Source organism: Rhinolophus sinicus, linkage group LG07 (assembly GCF_036562045.2).
Source record: "Rhinolophus sinicus isolate RSC01 linkage group LG07, ASM3656204v1, whole genome shotgun sequence".
NCBI lineage: Eukaryota > Metazoa > Chordata > Mammalia > Chiroptera > Rhinolophidae > Rhinolophus > Rhinolophus sinicus.
Window position 1 is genome coordinate 11,133,855 of NC_133757.1, and position 23,217 is coordinate 11,157,071.

The 23,217-nt window shown below is 46.5% G+C and overlaps 1 long non-coding RNA gene across 1 annotated transcript in view; it reads left to right on the forward strand.

Annotated features, from left to right (window-relative positions):
- LOC109444111 (uncharacterized) overlaps positions 1-23,217 on the forward strand; it is a 33,539-nt gene that overhangs the window by 3,599 nt on the left and 6,723 nt on the right. The gene's annotated exons all lie outside the window — the stretch shown is intronic.

The window sequence follows — 23,217 nt, forward strand, 5'->3', positions numbered from 1 at the left end:
AATTACATGTCTGTACGTGTTTTTCAAAACTCATAGATCTGTACAGTACAAAGGGTGAATTTTACTGTAAGTTATACCTTATTAACCTGTCCCCCGCCCCCCTACACACACACCAAAAAAAAAAAAAAATCAAGCCTGGGTGACCTTAGGCAAGTTACTTAACCTCTCTGTGCCTGTTATCTCTTCTATCAAATGGAATAAAGAATAGTATCTTAGCCATTGGGGCTGTCCAATGAGATAAGGCAAGCAAAATGGTTAGGCAGTGTCTAAGTACACATAATGAGCCGCAATAAAAGTTAGCTCATGTTGTTGATGTTGCTGGTATTATTATTACCTACCCACCTCCGGGGCTTGTTGCTGGGCTTCAAGACTGAACAATAAAGTTGTACAAACATAGGCTATTGCTGGTCTCAAACTCCTGCCATGAGCTTCTTCAGGTTCCCCAAAAGGCCAGGATTTCTCTAGGGAAGTGTTGGGGTGAGAGAGGCCTGGGTTTCTGGTTAGTGGGAGGTACCAAAGGGCAGAGATTTCTGGGGATCCCCCAAAACCTTCTGTTCTGTTCCCGCCCCCCCCCCCAACCCCTGGTCTTTGGAGGAACAAACAGCAGTGTTACTCCCTCACCCCCCTCCTGGCTCCTGCTCAGCCTGTGTGATAACGGATGGGTGTGTGCCCAGGTGCTTGCAGCCTGAGGTCACTACCTGGGTGACCTTCACCTTCTTGAGCCTTGATTTTTTTCATCTGTGAAAAGGAAATATCAATCAATATTTTAACAGTTGTTGAGAGGAGTAAGGAAGGCAGCTAATGCTTGGCATAGTTACCATTCCTCAGGTATTGTCATTAGGCCATCGCCTGGTGCGGTCCAGCCTATCCAGCGCACTCCACCACATCCAGCCTCTCCCCCACCACAGTTAAGACCCTCCGGGTGAGCCTGCCAGGCAACGGGAAGCGCCGACATCAGTGCAGGGTGAGCCCTTTCTCCTGTCCAAGGCATGTGAAAGCTGTCCCAGGATGGGGAGGCCTCGGGGCGGTTAAGAATTCCTTTAACCCACTGTGATTCCCCGTCACCCGTCCACTCCGAAAACGTAGGGCGGCGGTGGGAAAACGAAACGAAGAATTAATACCTTAAAAAAACATTTAAAACATTATTATGGAAAATCCCTTTTTGGCCTCTTCCCTAGAGGCCTCTCGCTGAGCTGGCGCTGGGGCCAGGGGCCCGGATCCGCGTGCGTGCAGCGGCGCCTAGTGGCGAGGGTGGAGCTCCGGCGGGATACCGCCGCCAACTCCTGAGACGGATGCGCCCGAGGAGTGCTGGGGTTGTGTGCCCCACTGCCAAGGTCTTGGCGCGACCTCAGTCTGAGCCAGGATAGGAAGTCTAAGGAGGCTTACTGACCACAGACGAGAAAGGACGACTTGGAAATGCGTCCTTCATCCGTCCATCAGCTTCAGCTCTCTGCTGCAGAGTTCACCGTACACGCTAGAATTCCAGCTCCACTAGGAGTCGGGCTTCCTTCCGAAGGGTGCGAGGAAGTGGGGACGGGTTCTACTCTAAAAAGGACGAGGTGGCCGTGATTAACTGTGTCAGGGCGCTGGCCAGCTACCGCGCAAATGAGGCCACAACTCCATGCCTGAGGTCCCAGATCCCGCGGCCTGAACACGGGGGCTCAGAGAATGGCATGATGGCATCCCCTGGCCCCACCTGGAATAGAGTTGGAAGAGCTGGGGTCGTGGGGCGGGCTCTGCCAGCTTCGCGCCCCCTCGTGGCTGGCCGAGGACACCCCGACACAAGGGTCCTGGTGGTTATTAGGGGAAGTGGTGATTGATCACCAGCCCGATTGGGCAGCCGCGACGCCACCCGGGTGACCCGCCCCTTCCTCGTGGAGCGCGCAGATCCAGTCGGTCCCCGGGCAGCATGGCTCCTTCGGTGAGGTGAGGCCGTGGAATTCACGCGGGGTTCGCTGGAAACCAGTGCGACATCCACTGCATAACTTTTTAATGCTCAGTCCTTCTGACGTTAGCAGGCGCCTCTGAGCGTCTGGGTCTCCCGAGATCTCTCCGTTTTGAGATCCAGCGTTTGAGCCAGCAGCTCCACACTGACGCGTGGAGGCAGACGCAGGACTCGACCATTGAACTTTACCTCCTTCATCACGTTGAAATTCGTCAATCCCTCAACACTTGCTGTCCCGATTCACTACCGAAAGATAGGAAACAGAATCAAAGGAGGTCCAGGTCTCTTTCTTTCCTCCGCTGAAAGTCTAAGGCCAAGCAAGGATAGATGAGGCCAGGGACGCAGAAATTAGGGAACATGGGTGCTCTTGCTCAGGCGACTGCCCCAAAGGGGTGGAGACAGCTCTGCTGTCTCCCCTGTACTCTCCTCCCTCCCGTGGGTGGGTGGGGTTGTCACATTCTCTTCCAACAGCCCCCAAACCTGCGGTTCCATTGGGCCACAAGGGCACCCACTGTTGCCAGACGCTCCTGGTGGCCGGGCAAAGGGGCCTCCAGCGGGCCACAGGACCAGCACGGGATGCACCTTGCGCTCCTCTGCTGCCTTTTCCTGTACCTTTTCATTTTAAACTGCTCTTGCTACCAGTCGCAGGCTTTGTAACTTGGGGTCCAGTCCTTTAAGGAGCTTCTTGGGGTTGTAAATTGTAATCCACCTTGGAATCTAGAGGTGGCTTCTGAAACGCTGGCGACCCACCAGCCCCTCTGTCAGGAAATTGTCACTTCTTTTAGTACCTCCCCATTTTCTGGACTCTGGGGGCTGGGCTGGGACTCAGAAAGGGGACCGTGGCCAAGTGAGGAAAGAAGGAAACTGGAGGCTTTTTCTCCTGAACCCCCGCATCTCTGCATTAAACGTGGGGAGGATGTGGGGAAGACTAAGAAGAACAATTAATCTCTTCTATATCGAGTTTTAGCATTTAGAAGCATGTTTGCTCATACCCATGATCACAGTGAACCTCATAATCTTGGTATGGAAGGGGTCACAATACCCATTTTCCAGATGAGAAAACTGAGGCTCAGAGAGGTTACACAAAGCACTCTCACCTCCTGGACCTTTGTGCAGTGAGTGGTCACTGCACTAGGAGCCCAGGGACAGCCCTGCCACGCCTCTGCCCTCATCCTACCCCAGTGTTGCCAGACTCCAGCATTAAAGGCAATAAGAAAAAACTGCAAAGAGCTCGGGCAGGAGGACGGGCGCGCCCAAACCGTCCCACGTGGCGAGGCTCGTGCAGGTGGCCCTACTGCATAACTCCAGCTCTTGCTTGGAGCCCACTTGCTCACCATTGTCCTCTAGGCCACTTTTTCCGGCCTCAAGCCTCACCCCACGCCCTTTCTTCTTCTTCTGTCGCCTCTTGCGGACTCAAGCCCTGGCAGTAGGACTGGAGGACTGGAGGAGGACTCTCTGAGGCCAGTGAACTCGAGAGTAGACTGGGGGCAGCGCTGGGTGGCCCGGCGCCCGCAGGCAGAGGCCGAGACTCCGTGCGCTCCGCACCTTCGCATTGCTCTTCTGGGCGACTCAAACCGGCCCTGAAACCTCCGGTGGTGCTCAGAGAGCAGTGCTTACACGGGCAGACAGAAAAACCCGAGCACTGCCTGAGTTCCCCTCGCAGACAGCACGGCGACCCGAAAGCCCGTCGTCCAGCGACTTCTGCCTCCCTAGCTCTGCCCAGCCTGCGCGGCGCTAGGGGGACAGAAAAGTAGACAGGGACTGAGAGTGTCCGAAGAGGTCCGCAGACCGCCCCCGCCCCCCGTCCCGCAGAGACCCTCGCCCTGAGCAGCCGCACGCCGGCAGCGGCCCTGGAGGCCTTTAATTACAGGGAACCGCAAGGCGGCCACGCTGCCCCCCCAGGGCAAGCAGGAACGAGTCCTATAGTTCCGGGCCTGCAGCTGTCCCCTCTCCCCTGCCACACTCACATTCCGGGCCCTAGCGCCTCGAGGCTGGACACCCCAGGCCCCGCTTCTTTACTTGCATCTGGTCACGGCGATACACCGTGCGCCCCGCTTCCCGTACGGCCCCGCGGAACTCTCAGCTTTGTGGCCAGCGCCTGGTGGGTGGAGGAGAGGCCAAGAGTGGGGTCCAAGGGGACCTCCAGGAGCCTGCGGGTGATCGAAGCCTGGTTGGGCCTCCCAAGCCTCTGCGCTGGGTCCGGCCTCTCTCCCCCCGGGCCCTGGCAGGGACCCGGAGAGGCCCTACCTCAGACGCCCTCCGCTTAGCCGGCCGCCAGCGGCTCGCTGGAGCTGTGCAACAAAGGGTGGCACCGCGGCGGCGCGGGCAGGGACCTCATTGGTTCAATATTAGCTTTTCATTCCAGTCTATTGTGCCCATCTGAGATAATATTGACTCTGAGGTGAGAGCCCACAGACGACAGGGCTTGCTTAACACTCCGTGGCAGGGCGCTCGAAGGAAAGAGAACCAGAAATGGATAGTTGAAGAGACTGCAAATAAAAGCAGCTCACGCCCCGGCGCGCCTTAGGGCCGCGGACAGCCGGGCCCGTCAGCCAGGCGCTCCCCGCAGCGTGCGCCAGGCCTCTCGCGCGGGAACTAGGACTCGGAGTGGGTCTGGGGCCCGGGGGCCGCTCTGAGGAGGGGCACTGCGCGTTCCCACAGAAAACAGCCCTCATTTATCACGTATTCCCGTCTTCCAATAACTGATTTGAGGTTCCCCTTCTAGGTAACTCTGGAGAAAAAACGAATCCTGACGTACACAGTTTTAGTTTGCCAGTAAGCCAACGACGGCCACTGAGATATTTTCCCCTTTTAAACGATGTAAACTCGTTAGGATAACTTATCTGTCAAAGTGTTTCTCCTGTTTCCCAGCATGAGAACAGTGAAGCACGCAGCAATTATCATTAAGCTGCATTACTTGCGAGTGCGCGGTTAATATCAAATTTCTAACTGTGCATTTTGTTTTGCTTTGAATCGTGTCCTTGCAGCCCATCCGTGGGTTTCTTAACTGCCTTTCTAACCGCAGCTTTAACGGCCCTCTGCAACCTTCAAGTCTTGCATATAAAGATTCGTTTCAATTTCCAAATTGCCTCTAAATGCTTAAGTTGGAAAATGGCACTTTAAGTTGTCTTACGTGTCTGAGACGGAACACTTGGGCTTACACTCCCGGGACCAAACGTCAAACGCTGGGGGCTTGCAGGGAACGTGGGGAAGGATGCCCTCGGGTCTCATTTACCAAATTTGTACCCCTCTTCTCCTTGGAGACTGACCTCTATAAGAGATCATTTGTTAACTCCGTTACTCCAATAAGAAGCTGGTCGTTTGCAATTTTACATCCAGCCCAAGACACATGGGCGTGTGGGGACCTGGGAGGGGTCAAGGACTGGGCTGGCCGCCCCAATATCGGGGAATCGTTGTGCTGTACTGAGCTGGGGCTCAGTGATACCCGGCTCCAGCCCTTGGATATTTCAAAGGAGGACATTCTGTTCAATATGTGTAATCTACACTACATAATCTATGTATATATTATGATCCGTTTGTACTGTATGTTATTTAACATATAATATGTATTATACGGTTTCATCATGTTATATACTTTTTAACATATTTAACGTCTAGTTCTTATGTCACGTTATTATTCTATTACTTAACGTACAATATATGTTATTACACGTTATATATTATATTGTGTGTTGTATATAGTTCCGGATATATATGTACATGTTCGTATATTTCTTTTTTATATATGTGTAAAAATATTTTGGGGCGCCTTTAATCTCCCTGCAAGTACATATTTGATCGTTTCAATGCAACGTTATAAAGCCCTAATCGAAACCACTTTGACATTGGGCGATGTCTTTATAACAAATACCCTGGGGTCCAATTTCGGCATCAGAGAAAAAGGAGGGGCGGCAGTAACTCCGTCGTAAGGGACAGCAGGTCCCCTCTGGAAAGTGGTTTTCCAAATGCCCGTTCCCTGGGGGCAGGGGAGACAACGTTCTGGACCCGGCGGCCTCCTCCTCTCCTGGCTTGTGTCGTGCTGGTTGTTTTGGTTTCGAGAGAAGCTGTTTAGAGCCTCCGACGGTCCCTAAACTGATGTCATGAATTAAAAATGAATTTGGGGAGTGCAGCATATGCTCAGCTGAGGCGTCTGGGAGAGCAGCGGAGGCCTTTCACCCCGGGTTCTGGGCTCCAGACGCCTCACCGACAAGCCTGGGCCGCCGCGGTAGCGCTCCTGACCGACTCACGTCCCGGCCCCGATTTGCCGCCGCCCTCCCGACCCCGCGCTGGGAAAAGCTGCGCGGGGCTCGGAGGGCTTGCGATCAGGAGATCCCAGGAACAGTCGGCTTCTAATATCGATTAAGAGCTAAAATACGGATGCAGTCAGGAGCTCCCGCGGGAGGGCAGAGGCAAGGTGGGCTGAGGAAAATAAAGTCGGGTTTTCATATCCGCACGTTATTGCCGCTTTAAAAGGCAAGAACCGCGCCGGAGATCCAGCTTATGGAGGGAAAAAAGGGAAGGGAAAAAAAAAAAAAATCCAAGTCAGGTATGGGCGACTAAAGCATTAGAAAAGAGAAATGACCTAAATTTACACCAGATCAACGGGAGGTGGCCACTTCCGAGGCGTGGGAGTCAGGAAGGGAAATTGGGTTGGGGGCATGAAGACCTAGCCAAGGGGGAAGAGGGAGCAGAAACTGCCAGGGTGGGGTGGCCTGTTTGTTTCTTTAAAGCATCCTCCCCCCAATGGCTACCTGGGGACCGTCTGTGGAACAAAACATTGAAACTTGCCTAAAACCTGACCAAGAGCCTTGCGCTCCCCACTTCTGGCAAAACCCCGGGTTCAGGGAGACATCGAGCCAGCCTCTGCTCTCATCTAATCCTCAGGCGTGGGGAAGGGTTTTTGTGGACTTTGAAGAAGAGCGCAGGCTGTGCCCTCCCTGCTCTGTCCCCTGGTATGGGCTCCCAGGCTATCTGCTAAGATCAGCGGGGGTTGAGGACATGGAGACCGTCCTCATGTAGCTAAATATAAACCAACCTAGTCCTCCTGCTCGGTGGCTGCAGTTTCCTGGCCTGACTGCATCTGAGGCGTCTGAACACACCCAGGATGCCAAGCTCTCAAGATCAAGAGTGGATCACAGTGCCAACCATGTGGACGTGCATCTCCCACAAATGGGCTTTGGCACATCTGGCCTGTCTGTAGAATTTTCTCCATCCAGGTGATCCATCTTGCCCATGCCCAGTGTGGTGGAAAGCTATATTCTAATTGTACAAGCATCAGAGTTCCATATTTCTGCCCCTGCTCAGAGCCCCCTCCATCCTGGTTTATGGGGCAGCTGCTCAGGTGTCCTGGGAACAAGATAGGCTCTATTTCACTGCTCATTTGCTGCCAGGGCATCTTTCATGAGAGATGCACTGATGGCACCTGTCCCAGGTACTGTGCGAAGCGCCTATTCAAGGATCTGTCTCACCAGTCCTCCCAGCAATCCATTGAAGTACGTCTATTTCCACTTTCCAGATGAGAAAACTGAGGCTCTGAAATGTTAAGGGGTTCACCCAAGGTCACACACAGCTAGTAAATCTGAAAGTCTGAATTCCAAATCAGGTCTGTCTGACTCCAACAACCACCCCCATCCCCCATCTCTTATTTCTTATCAAAATACCCGCTTTGCCCCAATGAGGAAGTTGAGGTCCAGAGGGTGAGGAAAGAGATAATACTTTACTGTTAAGCCCCCCCAAAAGTCAACGACCCCAGGATACAGAGCCTGGATCTCATTCTTTCCAGAGCATTTATTCCAGGTCCAGAAGCGATAATAAACAGTTGGTATACAGGTAGCGTATATGGTTTACAAAGATCTTGCTCACACTTTACTGTAATAACATGTCCCACCAACTCACTGAGGTGGATACTGTCATTATTACCCCAGTTGAGAGAGGCAGGAACGGGCTCAGTAAGGTTGAACAACTTGTGCACTGGCCAGCCAGCTCACCCAGAGCCCTGGCACCAGCCCCGGGCAGGCCCATTCTAAGCCTCCGGGCTCTGCAGACACCACATATGGGACCATTTAACCAACGGAGTTAGGCCTTACATTCTGTTTTGAAATTGCTAGGTTGTTTTCTCTTTGTTTTAAGTGTTCCTGCAAGTATTATTCCAGGATTCAAAGCTTTCTCTTCATTTATGCCTCCCTTATAACTCATTCTTTCTCCATGTGTGCACCCATTGGTGTTGTAGGGCCATCAAGGAAACAGGACACAGAGTTGCCCCTTATCTGTGTTCAAATGATATTCAGAGAGCACCGTGTGTAGATTTTATCTGCAATTGTATATTTTGCTCTATAACCATTTGCCTTATGCACCTCACTAAAATGGGTGATCAAGAGCTTAAAATTATATATGTGCATATATATTTTTTTCATTATTTTAATAGAATTTTCACCCTTCCTTTAGACAATGTTTCCTCTTTGCTAAGATCCAAGAGAAACAGTTTGAGTTTGGAGGAATCCTTTGGTCAAATGGTTCCATATCTAAAGGGATAATCAATAATCCAGACAGGAAATGGCTTGAGGGGTCTTTGACTTTGAGATGATGTACCAAGTCCCTTGCCACTAGCAAGAGCCTTGCCAGGGAAGGGTAGTCTCAGCCTCCAGATAGCTAACGCTCCATCCCACATTCATTCTGAACCTCACTTGTTCACTCTCCACAAGCACCGTGTTCCCTCATCCCATGAAAAAGCTTTATTTTTTTCTCATTCGTATAAAATGATATGTATATTTTATAATAGATCAGAATGTATAAAGAACAAAGTAACGATCATTTAAACTTCCACTAGCAGACATCACCACTGTCAAACATTTGAGGATGTTAACTGTTGACACCTTGGAAAAGGAAAGAAACTAGATTATGTCTACACGTTTTTGTTATTGTTGTTCCAGTAAATAAAGAAAGGAAAGAAACACGCTATGTGATTCTGTTTATGTGAAGTTTGTAACTGAATACAGAGTTCAGAACCATGGTTGCCTCTGGGAAGAGGCTGACAGGAACGAGGCACAAAGGGAAATTTGGGATGCTAGGATTGTTCTGCATCTTGATTTGGGTGATGGGTACACAAATGTATACAATCGCCAAAATTCAATCGCACTGAAACCCTATGTATTTCACTATAAATTTTTATACCTCAGTAAAGAAAAAGAGAGAATCTTGGACAAATATTATAGCAAAAGACCAAACTGGGGAGGTGGAGATTGAGAATGAGGAAGAGGAGGAGAAGGAAAAACAGAAGGAGGAATAGGAGGAGGAAAAGAAGAGACAAGCCACACACGATGCCTAGAACTTTACAGAGAGGGATACCAGGCTTGTTCCCACCCCCACTCTGCCCACCCCGTACCCCACCTCATACACCAGCCTCTCCCAGCATCCCCCCTTTGCAGGTCTGCAGTTAAATTTAAGAGAGCTGGATCCTTAAAAAGTTAATGCAACCTTCAGATCCCGCTGGGGCCCACCATCTACCATTCTCTCTTCTTCACCTCCTCATTCATAGTGAGGCATTGCATCCGATGGGGGTGGGAGGTCCCTTAGAGCCTAACAAGCATCTGTGCTTGAATCAGGAAGGAAGACCGAAGGCCTTAACTTCCAAAAGTTCCTTCCTTAATCACCAGAATGTTGTACCCCACAGAAACAATGTTATAAATGGTGGTTAAGGTTCCAGATTTCCCCTCCCAAATATCTATTAAATCCATACTCATAAGAGGCACAATTTTAAGTTTGGCAGGAACATACATGTATTATAATGGTTGTCTGCCATGGAAAACATGGGAGGAAAGCTAAACCTTCCCCTCTACCCCCCATAAAATATACCAGTTTTCTGCCAGGCAGAATGTTGCCGTTTGGGATTCGAAATGGAAAAAAACATAAAATCTCATAATATCTTCCCTCAAGCAGCTCACTGTCTGGTAAAGAAGACTATCTTGAAAATGAGTGCAATAAAAATCGTATCAGTATTGTGAGAGAGGTTGTCATAATTAAACAAAACACAAAAATAGAATGAACATTCCTTAACAAGGGAAAACACGTTCTGGAGCAAGGAGAGTTGATGGGATAAGGAATGAAATGAAGACCTGTAGAGAGACCCTGCGAGTTGTGGGGCACTTTGAAGTGTAATGGACGTGGATCTGAATCTACCTCAAAATGTCCACCTTCCCTTTTCACTGCTATCAGAGCACTACAATTTGACTTCTCAGTCATGATTGGGGTTGGTTGGTTGTTTTTCACTTTCAAATTATTTGAAGGGAGTAGAGCTGGGCCAGACTTGCAATTCCAAAGAGAAAAAGAAAGAACATTTAGGAGGAATATAAACCCAGAAGAAGGATTGTCAGAGGTGGCTTTGGTCCAGTAGCAAGAGAGGAAGAAGCATAACCCCCAACACTGGGGAAGAAAGAAAAGGCCATTCCCACACTAGTCACCAGATGGTGAAGTTGGCTCACAACAGCTTGGTTGCTGTCTCAAAAGTGGGTTAGGAAGCGCCGTGCCCTCCCCCCTGTGCCTGTAGGACCACTTAAAGTCACATATTGATAGTATTTAGGGATCATCCATTCATGCAACCAATACTGTGCATTTACCATCCATAAGGAAATTTGCAATTGACCTGCAATTACCAGGGTTAAAGATTTAGTGAATTACGGTTCTGCCTTTCAAGGACTAGTTGGAAAACTCGATAACTATTATTTAATGTGCCCAGACATAAAATCTCCTGTTATTTCCTCTTGATGCTATTCTCATCACTAAATCGGAGGTAATAACAACACAGGATCTAATGACGTCACATGATTGTTCTGAGGACAGAATGCGATTAAGGTATTAAAATGCCTTCGTAAAGTGCAGGCATTAGATAAGCATTAATCATTAAATAACTTTCAGCTATGTTCTCCCCGTGCTGGTCAGTTAGTCATTCAACAAATAATTACTGTGCACTTATGCTGAGCAGGCACTGTTCTGGCACAAAGCAGTGAAGAAAACAGACAAAAGTCTCTGCCCTCGTGGAGCTGACATTCCCCAGTAGAGCTGGTCTGCTGACGTGAATAGAAAGACTCATCAGCCATATGTTTGGACTATTGAAAAATTAGAAACAATCTAGGTGTTCCTTAATGGGAGACCAGTAAAAAATATTATGATGCTTCCATACTACAAGAAACTGTGTAGCTACTAAAAAATGCAAGTAGCCATCTGAAAGTAGCATCTTTAAGACCTGTTAAAAGGGGGAAAAAAGCAAGTTCCAGAACAACACATAATACGATCCCATTAATGTTTAAAATAAACAACTACACATTTGTATGTTTTTTTCACACACTAATATATAATTACATGGGAATACTTAGATATAAATGCAGAGAAAAGTTCTGGAAAGATACACAACTGACAATTGGGCCTCTTCAGAGGAGAGGAGAACTGACAGGGATGGTGTAAACTTCACACCTTTACTGACTACAATGTTAATTCCTGACACTAAGGGTGCATTTATGTATTGCTTGTGTAATTAAACAAGGAGACACATGCATATGGGTACAATTGAATTATAGCAATGTGAGTATGGATGACAATTGTTTCTCTTTTAATCTTCTTTAATGTTGTTTTAATGTCTAGAGAGAGGCATATACATATACATGAGCTGATGCCAAAACATAAAAGGTGGAATTAAAACACAGTGTCCTGGTTCAGAAATCTTGCCTCTCCCCACCCACCTGCAGTTTATAGTGAAACCTTTTTTAAGAGCATCATGGGATGTTGGAAAGAAATTCTTGATCTCCCGGTTCTGAGGCACATGTAATTATTTCACAGTTAAGTAGCCTCAGGATCTGTGAGATAGATATGAATGACTTCATTATGAGTGTATCATGCCTCTCCCAGCAGTAATTGAGCTTTGGCTGGAGCCAATGTGGGGGTTCTTGTATGTGATGGGTGCCTCCAAGTAGGGTCCCCCTGGTTACCAAACCAAGGCAAGTGAGCTGGCCTTAGCTTTGGCTCTCTGAAAACCAGCTCATCTTGGCCAAATCTCTTCCTTTGTCTCTCTCTGTGACCTTAGGCAAGTCTTTGCTGCTTCTGGGTTTCCAGTGGAGGGACTGTATGGCCTATTCCATCATTACCAGTCCTAAACTGATTTCCACTTTGGGTCACGGCAGAGTCAAAGCCTTGGGGATGTTGAAGCTGGTGAAACTGCTAGAACGGTGGACTGAGAACAGAAGTATAGATAGAGATCCCCTTCCACTTCTCTGCAACCTCTGGCTCTCAATCATCTCTTGGATAAAGCTGGCCTCTGTTCCTCCAGCCCCTTTGTTCTGAAAAGGCTAGTAGAGCCCCTAGCCAGGCTGGGTGGCTTCAGGTCAGGCTGGGGACAGGGACAGCCTGAAGTCACGGTGAGCTCCAGGACGGGAGATCAGACCTCGGTCCTCACAGCTAATCCCCTGATTCAGCAAAGTTTTATTGAGCACCTGCTGTATGCCAGGCACTTAACTAGATTGTGGGAACACAAGTATGACTCAATCAAATGTAGGGCTTACGGACCAAAGCTTTAGTGGTTATAAGCCTCTCTTGAGCAAGACCATACCCTTCAAGAATGATCAGATCTGTGCCCTTCCCTGGAACCCACCCCCAGCCCCCGAGAATCGGCCCCCAGAAGTCATCCTAGATTACGCAAAAACATTCCACAGTGCCCTCTGTCAAGGCCAATCTCCAGCGAGGGGAACTGGCTTCCCTGGACTGAGGCTGGGTGGGAGTTTTCCCAGAAGAGAAGGGGCCGTGTAGCAGAAGCAGAGAATTTGTGCCAGCCTGACCCGACCTTTCATTCTTTCTCCACACCTCCTAGCTGTGTGACCAGGTGAATGGCTCCACGTCCTGAGCCTGTTATTTCTTCTGTAAAATGGGAATAATAATCGCACTGGTTCCTCTCCCTTCAGAGGACGACTCTGGAGAGCAAAATGAGGTAATGGGTGGACAAGTAAAGTATAAAGCGCTTTAAAATACAAGCTGATACGGTACATTTAGAAGCACTGCATCTTCCTGCTTTCCTCCCTCTACATCCCCCACCCCACCAGAAATACCCTTTGCCGCGCAGCTGCTGTGGGCAGTCACGGGGCGCAGGAAGGAAGCCTGGCTCACTTCCCACTCGTGGGCTGCAGCGGTCCTTCCAGAGCCCACAGATGCCCTCCTAAAATGTCCCTTAGGAGGCAAGTGGACAAGCCGGCACTGGCACTGGCGAGCAGCCCCTGGAGATGGGGCTGGGGAAGCCCCATCACTACTGTGGGTTCAGGGCCCGCCCTGAAACCTATTAAACCAGTGCCTTGTATATGGGCCCCTCCCAGCCAAGAGTGCCCCGGGATAGGGTGGTCACAACCGGACAGGTGGTGGGAAGTTGCCTTTTCAGGGTGCTTATGGGTTCCTTCGGGGAAGGGGCTCTGCCTGGGTACCTGGGCTCCTCTGCAGGAAGCAGGGACTCTTTGGGGGCAGTGGGAGCCTGCGCATCAGAAGACCTAGAGCATCTGGGGCTCACATGCTGTCAACCTTGGGCAAGCCACTTTACTTCTGTGGGCATATCTATCACCTATGCATTGTTTCATTATGAAAGTCACACATGATCATAAAAAATGTAAATGTAACAGAAGAGGAAAAAGTCAGAGAGGGTGCCTCCACCATCATACCACCACTGACAGTCCGCTGTAAAATTTCTCTTCAATCTACAAATAGTTATGCATGCTTCTTACACAGAAATTGAGGTCATAAACATACATTGTTTCTAGGACTTTCCCTCTGTCGGTGTATAGGTCTACCTCCTCTTGCAACCAACTGCATAATATTTCAGCAGTTATTGGGCCATTTTGCAACTATTTCCACATAGAAAATTCCCTGAAATGAAATTACTGGATCAAAAGTATGTCTCCACCATGTAATGGCTGTATGCGATGTGAGAGGGGTAGTAGATTGGGGGAGGGGGGTAATCACTTTGTGAGGGGTATAAATGGTAAATGGCTAACTATTACATTGCTTTGTACACCTGAAACTAATAAAAAAAATTTTTTCTCCACATCCTCAATGCATTGAATATTATGATTTTTTTTTCTAATTTTAAACTAATTATTAGTGAAGCTGATCTTTTTAATCTAGTGGCTATTTGTAGTTCTTCTCTGTATAAAGCTTGCTTGTATCTTTCCAAGTTTTCTATTGGAATGATGGCCTCTTATCTTAAAACAGTACTTTTAAAATAGTAAAGCTCTTCATTGATTGCAAGTTGCATCCCCCCCCCCCCCCCCCAGTTTGACCTCTGTGTATAGTGTGTGTTTCCCACACCAAAGATTTAAATTCTTAGGCAGGTAAAATTGGTAGGGTTTATTTTTGTTTGTTTGTCTTGTTTTTTTTATGGATTCTGAAATTTATCTCTTTTCAAGAAAGGTCTTTCTCTTTCTCAAGATTATAGAATTATTATTCTTTAGGTTCTTTTGCAACTTTTATAATTCTTAAAAATGTGTGCATCTTCAATACATTTGAAATTTTGTTCTGTGAATATAGCAAGGGGTGGAAATCCACTTTTCCCCCTCCAAATGGATAACTAGTTATTCCAATACTGTTTATGTCACAGTCTAGTGTTTCTCCAATAATGAGAAGTATAATCTTTATCACATATTAGATCCCCCTACACACATTTTATTCCCATTAACCTATTTTTCTATTTTACATTCTATTTTATTTATTAATCTATTTGCTATTCCTGCAACATTATCATATTTATTAGTTACTCTGACTTTGTAAAATCTTTTACAAGCCAATAGGGAAAGTCTTTTCTCATTTTTCTTGTTTTATAAAAATTGTCTATTCTCATGTATCTATTCTCCTAGATAATACTTAGAGTCAACTTGCCAGTTCTTCTAATCAGAAATTTTATTGGAATTGCATAAAACTTATAAACTAATTTGGGGGAGAATTGAAACCTTCATAATATTTAGTCATCCAAGCAGAAATGCCACAATTTATTTCGTTTAGATTTTTCTTTGATGTACTTCAATATTTGCTTCTAAACAGGTCTGAGGTATCTTGCATGAATTAGTCATTGTATTTCAGTTTTGTGAGTGATTTATGATTTGTTTTGGTTTTGCTATAGTGAATGGAACAATTTTTCGTTTCATATTTTCAACTTATTATTACTATTAGATGAGAAAATTAGTTTGTGTCTGAGAATCTTTGTGAACTCTCTATTGTTTGTATTAAGTAATCAGTTGAGTCGCTCAGTTTTCCATTTAATAACTGCTTCATTTATTACCAAAGGTGTGTCTATTGTGGAAAAATGAAAACATACAAAACAGTACTTGTAAAATCTCTTCTTCAGACATAGTCATTCTTAACACTTTGAAAAAGAAAACTATATATTGTATATATACTTATATGTAACTTAAAAAGAATATCATTATTTATATAACATTATATCTACTGATGTAGACGTATGTATATGTCTAAGAACTAAGTAGAATGTCTAAGAATTTAGTACACATAGCTGTTCAAATAGCATCACAATATGGACGTTTTCTAACCCACTTTTCATACTTAATAAAATACTATAAACCTTTTTCTACATTATCATTCTAACAGCTGTATTAAATGTGTGATTTTATTTAAGCAATCCCTGACTTCAGACATTTAGGTTGAGTCCATTTTTTAATATTATAAATCTACAGTGAACATCTTATTACATAAATCTTTGTGAATATTCATGATTATTTCTTGAGAAGAAAGTTTCAGAAGTGGAATTTCTGGGCCCAAAGGCATGCAGAAATCTAAGCCTTTGAGGACGAATTGACAAATCGCCTTCTCCACTTGTGCCAATTTACCTTCCCATCTCCACTTTTTAATGCGTATTTCTTCCTCATATCCTACTTTCTTCTATAAACATTACACCATAGGCATTTCCTAAGTTCTTAAACTCACTGGCAACATCACTTGAATAGTAACAGTATTTCGTCAGCCACCAACCCTCGTTGGAGCCTCTGCAGTTCCTTCTGCTTTCTGGGATAAACCCAAGAGTTTCTGAGTTGCAGACCAAGCAGCTTTGTTTGATGGGGACCCTCAGCTTTGGGCTCCAACTTCTAAAGTAGAAATAAAGTGGTTAACTCAGCCTCCATGGTTTGCTGTCTGCAGTCAGAGGTGGTGGGGGTGGGGGCTCCATGAAATTGTTTATCCTTCTAGGAGATTGGTACCTGCAAGTAGCAGAAGATCCATTTGTACTTGAAAGAAAGAAAGAAGAAAAAAAAGAAAGAAAGAAAGAAAGAAAGAAAGAAAGAAAGAAAGAAAGAAAGAAAGAAAGAAAGAAAGAAAAGAAAAGAAAAGAAAAGAAAAGAAAGCCCTTCCCAGTCATTTTCGTATCAGTGAAAAAGGTGTCATATTTCTCCCTGTCAGGTGTTTCCTTGGCAAGACACTCCTGATTCAGGAACCCTTCCAGCAAAGGGATACGTTTTTCTAAGCGGCAAATGACTACAAACACATCTGCATTGACAAGTCACAACTTATATCCTTCTATGGTGTTTCTGCTCTTTTGAAAATGTTAATAAAAACTTAATGTGGAAAAAAAACAACTTTTTCCAAATATGTGTACCAATGAGCCTGAGGCAACTCATACTTTCTTATAAAATAAAGTAGGTCACTCACATCAATCATGTTGTCTTAGCACATTTTTTCCAAATTAGGAATTCTCAATCCATCATACCACGTTATGGCATCCCTTTCCCAAACATTTCCTTTTAATATGCTCTTTAACATGATAAGCAAATCTAATAGAATACATTAGTGTCACTTTTCAGTGATGGAGTGTTTCCTCCTGTTGCAATTCACAATGAGTTCAGGAAAACATTTTTACTAGTTCACTCTCTAACAGCGATCACTTGTTGAAAATATGACAATGGCCCCAAAGCTGCCAAGGCCACACTTGGGTGTTAGCCTTAGAAAGATCACAGGGCTCCCACTTCACCTCTCCATGTGTTATATATGTAGAAAACTCAAAAAGATGTGTGTGTCCCAAAGCAAAATCATAAATCCACATTCTGTACGTGAGGAGAGTATTTAAATATAGCCTGTCGATTCAGTCGGGTTGCATATGCATACATACTACCCTGTATAGATCAAAAGCTTGTACTGGGCTTCATTTTAAAACCACATTGCTCCCAGAACATTTCCAAATCTCCTGGATCATGCAGCAAGGGAGGATCCCTGGCTTACTATGAGTGAGATTCTCCCAAACTGGTTGCCATCCTTTTGGAAGTGAATTTGGACCCTGTGTGAGAGGCAGGCTGTGTTTACAACCCGCTTGAGATAACTATATTTGCACGCTCATCTATTTGACAACATTTACCTGGCAAAAACAGGCTATTTGTTTCCACACAGACCTCTGGTTCTCAGACTCATGTGTTTGGTGTTAGCACTTGAGTCTCTTCAGGGATATTTTTATTTGGACAGAGTTTTGGAACAAAACATTTGGGAAAGTTGGGAATGGGAGAGGTTTGTAGAGCGCCCAGGAATTCAGCTGCTCCAGGTTTTTGGCCACCCAAAAGGAAAACATCTGAATGGAAAAGGGAAAGTTGAGTCTGTTTTCTGGCCCCTTTGTCAGGACATGTGGGGTCCTGTAGACACTAGCTGAGATTGCCCACTGCATAAGTCACGTCACTTCTCTCTCACGTCTTGGGAAAGGGGAGGGTTGGGTTACAGGCTCTGTTCAGCCATAGCTTCCTGACACCGCCCCATTTATGGCCCACAGCTAATGACTTGAGGCTGTGTGTGCCCAAGAAATGTCATTAACTCATTTATCACAAAAATGACTATGCTGGGGACAGTGGAGGACAGAAAATGAAGCACAGCTTCTGCCCTAAGAAGCTTGAAGTCAGGCTTGATATTGAGTAGAACATGATGAGGGGGGAAAAAACGCCCAGGGAGTTCAGAGAGGGAGAGGTCACTGCCAGGTAGCGGTGGATGTGATAAAAGATTGAGAAGAAGATGACCTTTGAACCAGGTCCTGAATGATGAGTAGGCTTTGGATCTACACAGATGGGGGAAGGGCATTCTCAGGGCACAGAGAGAGTAAAGGGGCAGGCATGGGAAAGCATGCAGGAAGTGGGGGCATAGGAAACAATTCAGGAATGCGTGGCGCATAAAGAGGAGCATGAGAAGAAATCGAGGAAGGAAGATTGAAGCAAGTGTGTGAGGAGGCTTGAAGGCCAAGCTAAGGAGCAAACCCTCCAGGAATTCCTCCCTCTCCCACAACCTCCCAAATGGTTCTGGCCACATCAACACATTTGCCTGGAATAGGAAGATTATTAGGGTGACAATATTTATGTTGGTGCGTTGAAACCCTCTCAATCTTTTATCTCATTTACACTTCTTCTATACATAGGCAAATGCTATAGCAAATTAAAGTGTTTTCCATTGCTGAGGTTGGGGTCACCATCTTGCTGGCCTCAAAACCATTGCTCCCAGAGGTTTAGGATGTCCCCATGTTTCAGTGTTTTCCATGAGTTGATTAAAATGTGTAGAAGCTGCCACTTTCCTTCTGGCCTGTGGACCCAGAGGGGACCACACAATGCAAGCCTTCAGATGCTTTGGTAAATTCATTAGCTTAGTCACCAAACATTTATTGAGCAACTACTATGTGCTTTTATCATTGCTCTATGTGCTGGGGACAAAGTGTGGAAACAAAACACACCGGGTCCCTGTGTTCATGTGGTTTACTTTCTGGTGGGAAAGAAAAAGTTAACAAGATTATTTCAGAGAGTTACAAGGGAAATAAAGGAAAGAAGCCAAGCGACGTGATAAAGAGGAAATAGAGGCAGGAGGAAAACAACCACGTCAGAGAAGCTGGTCAGAGAAGGCCTAAAGGATGGAGGCTGAGAAGAAGCCAACCAGATAAAGAGCTAGGGGAGGACACAGCAAGCAGTGGATGCAGCAAGTGCCAGCGCATGGAGAGTTGAAGAAGCCAGTGAGCGAGCGGAAAGGGAGCAGATGGGGCTGGAACATGGCAGGAGTCGATTTGGGGTTTGAGGTGCAGTGGGAAGCACCTGCAGGGCTTTAAGCAGGGCAGCGAGTGAGCTCTGAATGTTGGGGTGCCCACTTTAGAGCAGCCATTAGCCACCATCTGCTCTGGCCTTACCGTTGCCGACTTTTTCCGCAAAGTCAAAACGAGTGTTCCGAGTGCATCAGCTTTTATTTTTACAGCAATCTTTGTACCCAAACCACCGTAGCATTTTTAATAATAAACTGGCAAGGAGTCAGACATCTGTACTTGAAAAAAACAGCCCAAGCCAAGTATTTCTAAATGTTTTATATTTACTTGTAACATTAGAATAACCATGAGGTTGCTTTTTGCATAATCGGAACCATTCTCATTAGGGTTCCACAGACCTCGTCCTTCATGGGCTTGGGTGGTGGTTTTCATTATGGCAGTGACATTGATCTGACGGAGTGAATCTCTCCTTGAACGTTTGTGGAAAAAAGGGGAAGTTGAGAGAAGTCAGGGCAAGCCAGGAAAATAAGAACTCTGCAAAGGTAACCATTGGTTTGGGCTTGGGGTGCCATGAAAAGAATCCAGGCTGGGCTGTTTTGGGCAAGTCACTTAACCTGTCTGAGCTTCCCATTTACTCATAAGCAAAGTGGGGATGACAATTGAACCTACTTAATTTATATCTTTTTTCTAACGTAGGGTTGCAAGATTTATCAAATAAAAATATAGGATACCCAGTTACATTTGAACTTCAGATAAACAACAGATAATTATTTAGTATAAGTATGTTTCATGCAATCTTTGGGACATACTGAGGGTAAACAAGTCTTTGTTGTTTATCTAAAATTAAAATTTAACTAGGCATCCTGTGTTTTATCTGAAAACCCTATGCTAAAGGTTTAATGGTTCTAAGATCATGAAAGTGTTTTTGAGACCCACTCCGTCTTGGTACACTAACTGGGCACGTGAGTCAGAGGCCATTTCGTGTCCTTGTAAAGACTGTGTCTTTCTTGTTCACTGAACCCCCAGTGCCCAGAACAGAATCTGACATACAGCAGGTGCTCAATAAAAATGTAGTGAAGAAGCAGCGAAAAGACTGTAAGACCTTCTTATAAGTCAATCAGATTTGATAAGTATATATATTTTACACATGCCTTATAGATCAACCATCTCTTTTACGTGAGGTAGGTGAGAAGACAGAGATCACTCCCCACCACCAGAATCAACCTGGAATGGAAAAGGTGTGTGGCCTTCGAGCGCTCACTTTCTCTCTCGGCCACATAGAGTCAGATCTGTACAGTTTACATTTTAGCCCCTGGCCTGAACTCTTCCCTACAGGAACTCTATCCCCCAAACAACATGGGCTGCAAGAATATTTCACACCAACTCATTTCATACTTCATTTATTTATTAAAAAAAGAAGATAAACCTTCCAGGTTCAGGGTCCACTCTTTCCTCCCCCCCTCCTTCTGGCAAACAGGAGACATCTGGGCTGGGTGGTGGGCCAGGGTGGGGTTTCAGCCTAGGAGAAGCTGCTAGTGGAAGGAAAAGTCAGGTGTGGCCACTCTAAGCTTCCCAGGCAGACAAATGTCTGCATTTCCTGGGAAGCTGTGAGCACAGCGGATTTCCCCAGGAATCCAGGCTAGGCTTGTAAAGAAATGATCCCAACATCAAGAAAAGAAACCGGCCAGTAAATTCCTAGTTAGTTCATTTTCTAAGACTTCTGAATGTGTTTTGAATTTTCTCTAAATTAAGATAATCATAAAAGGTTAAGATATTTAAACAGAGCTCCACCTGATCCCAGGGCTTGATTTGTATGCTTAATTAGTTCCCGAACATATGGTTCAGAGCTTCTTATAAAAACAGGGTAATGACTTGAGGTATATTTGGGTATTAGATTGAACGATGTTAAAGGGACATTCAGACCCATCTCAAAGGCCTTAACCTGCCCTTGATCTGTGCTGGAAGCTTTTGCTGACATCTGTTTCAAAGAGATATCAAAAAAACTTTCCAGTGGCCTCATGATAAAACAAAAATCCATACGGAGATAGATATCAGGCATTAAAATACTTAGGATTCAGCTTTGCCTGAGGAATGTGTGGCCCCAGAATATAACAGTGGCGGGGTGGGGGTGGGGGTTGAGGAGGGGCTCTGAGAACTGCTGAGAGTACATGCTTTGGCTCAATGTGGAGAGGGAGCAGCTGGGTCACAAATGTCCCCAGGGCCCTTTGTTCTTCCGTGTGTTTTAGTCCCTGATAATAAATCAGGTGCTCCTGTGTGGGGGACATAATTCAGGTCACCAGGAGTCACTTCTCCAGCTCCTATGCAACCCCACTCTGCCCCACCCCCTCCCAAGAAGACACTTTGGAGACGCCCTCCAGAAGGAGTGAGGGATGGCACTCATTCATCCACATTCCCGGCTCCAGTTGTGTGACTAGCCCCTCCCCTAACCCACATCCCCAGTGAGGGGGATCTGTACATAACACAGCTTCCAGACAAGCCCCCTCCCCAACCTCCAATCAGATTTCTGCCTCTAAGCCCTTCCCATATCAGGACTCTGGGTCCATTAAGTTTGTAAAAATTTGGGCCACATGTGGGAAAAGGCAAAGTCATCAAGGGCCATAAAACAGGCCTCCGAGTGGATGAGGCTCATGTCTTTGGCTTCAGTGCACCATCACTCTACCCAGGTTCATTCATTCATCCACTCAGTCATCCTTCCTTTTGACAAGTACTCATCAAGCACCTATTGTTGGGGGGGATGAGGTGCTATGGGAAAACCAGAGCTGAGGTAAGTACCGTCCTGTGCTCCAGTAGCTCACAGTCTAAGGAGATCAGGCAGGTAGAGGAAGACAGGTATGAAGTGAGGCCACCACAGGTGTTTGAGAGAGGTGTGAGCAGAATGATATAGGACACAGAGAGAGACAGAGATGTTTCAAGCAGGGTAACAAGGGCAGCTTCACAGAGGACATGGCGTTTGGCCTGGGCTTTGAATGATATACCCATTTAGACAATGGTAGCTGAGGGTGACAAGGCACCCCAATTGGAGAGAATGACGAGAACAAAGGTCCAGAGAAAGGAAACCACTGTGTGGTCCAAAAACAGTGAGTCACTCTCCAGGTACAAACAGCATGTACATTCCTGCTCATCTGATCCTCAAACATCCTTGTGAAGTTGATAAGGCAGGTATAATTATTTCCATTTTACAGATAAGAAAACCAAGGTACATAGAGGTTAGGTATATTTCCCAAGATTTCACAGCTCAGAGGCTATGGAGCCCAGCTTCAAACTCAGGCTTAAACGTCCCAGATTCACCTAAGGCTGAAAAGTTAAGAAAAGGTCAAATTGCCAAAGGTCTTAAATTAAAAGCTGAGGAGGTTACTATTTCCTCTGCAGTCACAGGGAGGCACTGAGAAACTTGAGCAGGGCTGGAAGATCCACTGGGCAGCTGTGAGCAGGAGAAACCAGAGCAGAAAGGGGCAAGGTGCTGGAGGAAGAAGGAAGAATCTGTGGCAGTCCCTCAGATGTCCTTAGATCCACCTGGGCCAGGAAACCAGAGGAGAAAAGAGACCAGGATGCAGGAAAGGAGGAGTTAGACTGCTACATGCAGAATGCAGGAAAGAGGCTCCAAGAACCATTGTAGCTGTGCTTCTAAAGGGCTGGCTGATCCCTCCCAAAGTCAGCTGAGACCAGCGTCAGTGTACAGTTCAGTGATTACAATGAGCTGGGCACTTCCACATACAGTTCCTCACTTAATTCTCATAATGACCCTATGAAGTGGCTAACCTGATTATCTCCATTTTATGATGAGCAAACTGAGGCACACAGTGACTAAGGAACACGGCTATGGTTGCCCAGGGAGGACGTGGCTTAGACTGGCCTGTGAACAGGTCTTCCCATGAGAGCCTAAACGCCTGTCCACTGCCTACAACGGCCCCTCTTAGGTCTTTCATGCCACTCAGGAGGCCAAGATGAGGTGATTCCCATCAGCCATCAAAACGCATCTGCTTCCCTGCCCTTGGCCTGCACAATCCTCCCCAATCTGGGCCAACATTACCTTTTGCCTTCGTTACCTCCCACTGGGTCCTGAGGGACCCTGCTGCCACAGCCCAGCAATCAGGAGGCCAGATCCAGGCTGTGATAGAGAGAGAGAGAGAGTCCTTGTGAGCTGGAGACCCAGCCTGGGGCGCCACAGCAGGAGACCTCAAACCAGGCCAAGCTCAGTGGGACTGAGATCAAAGGCAGCAGGCGTGGGGGGTGG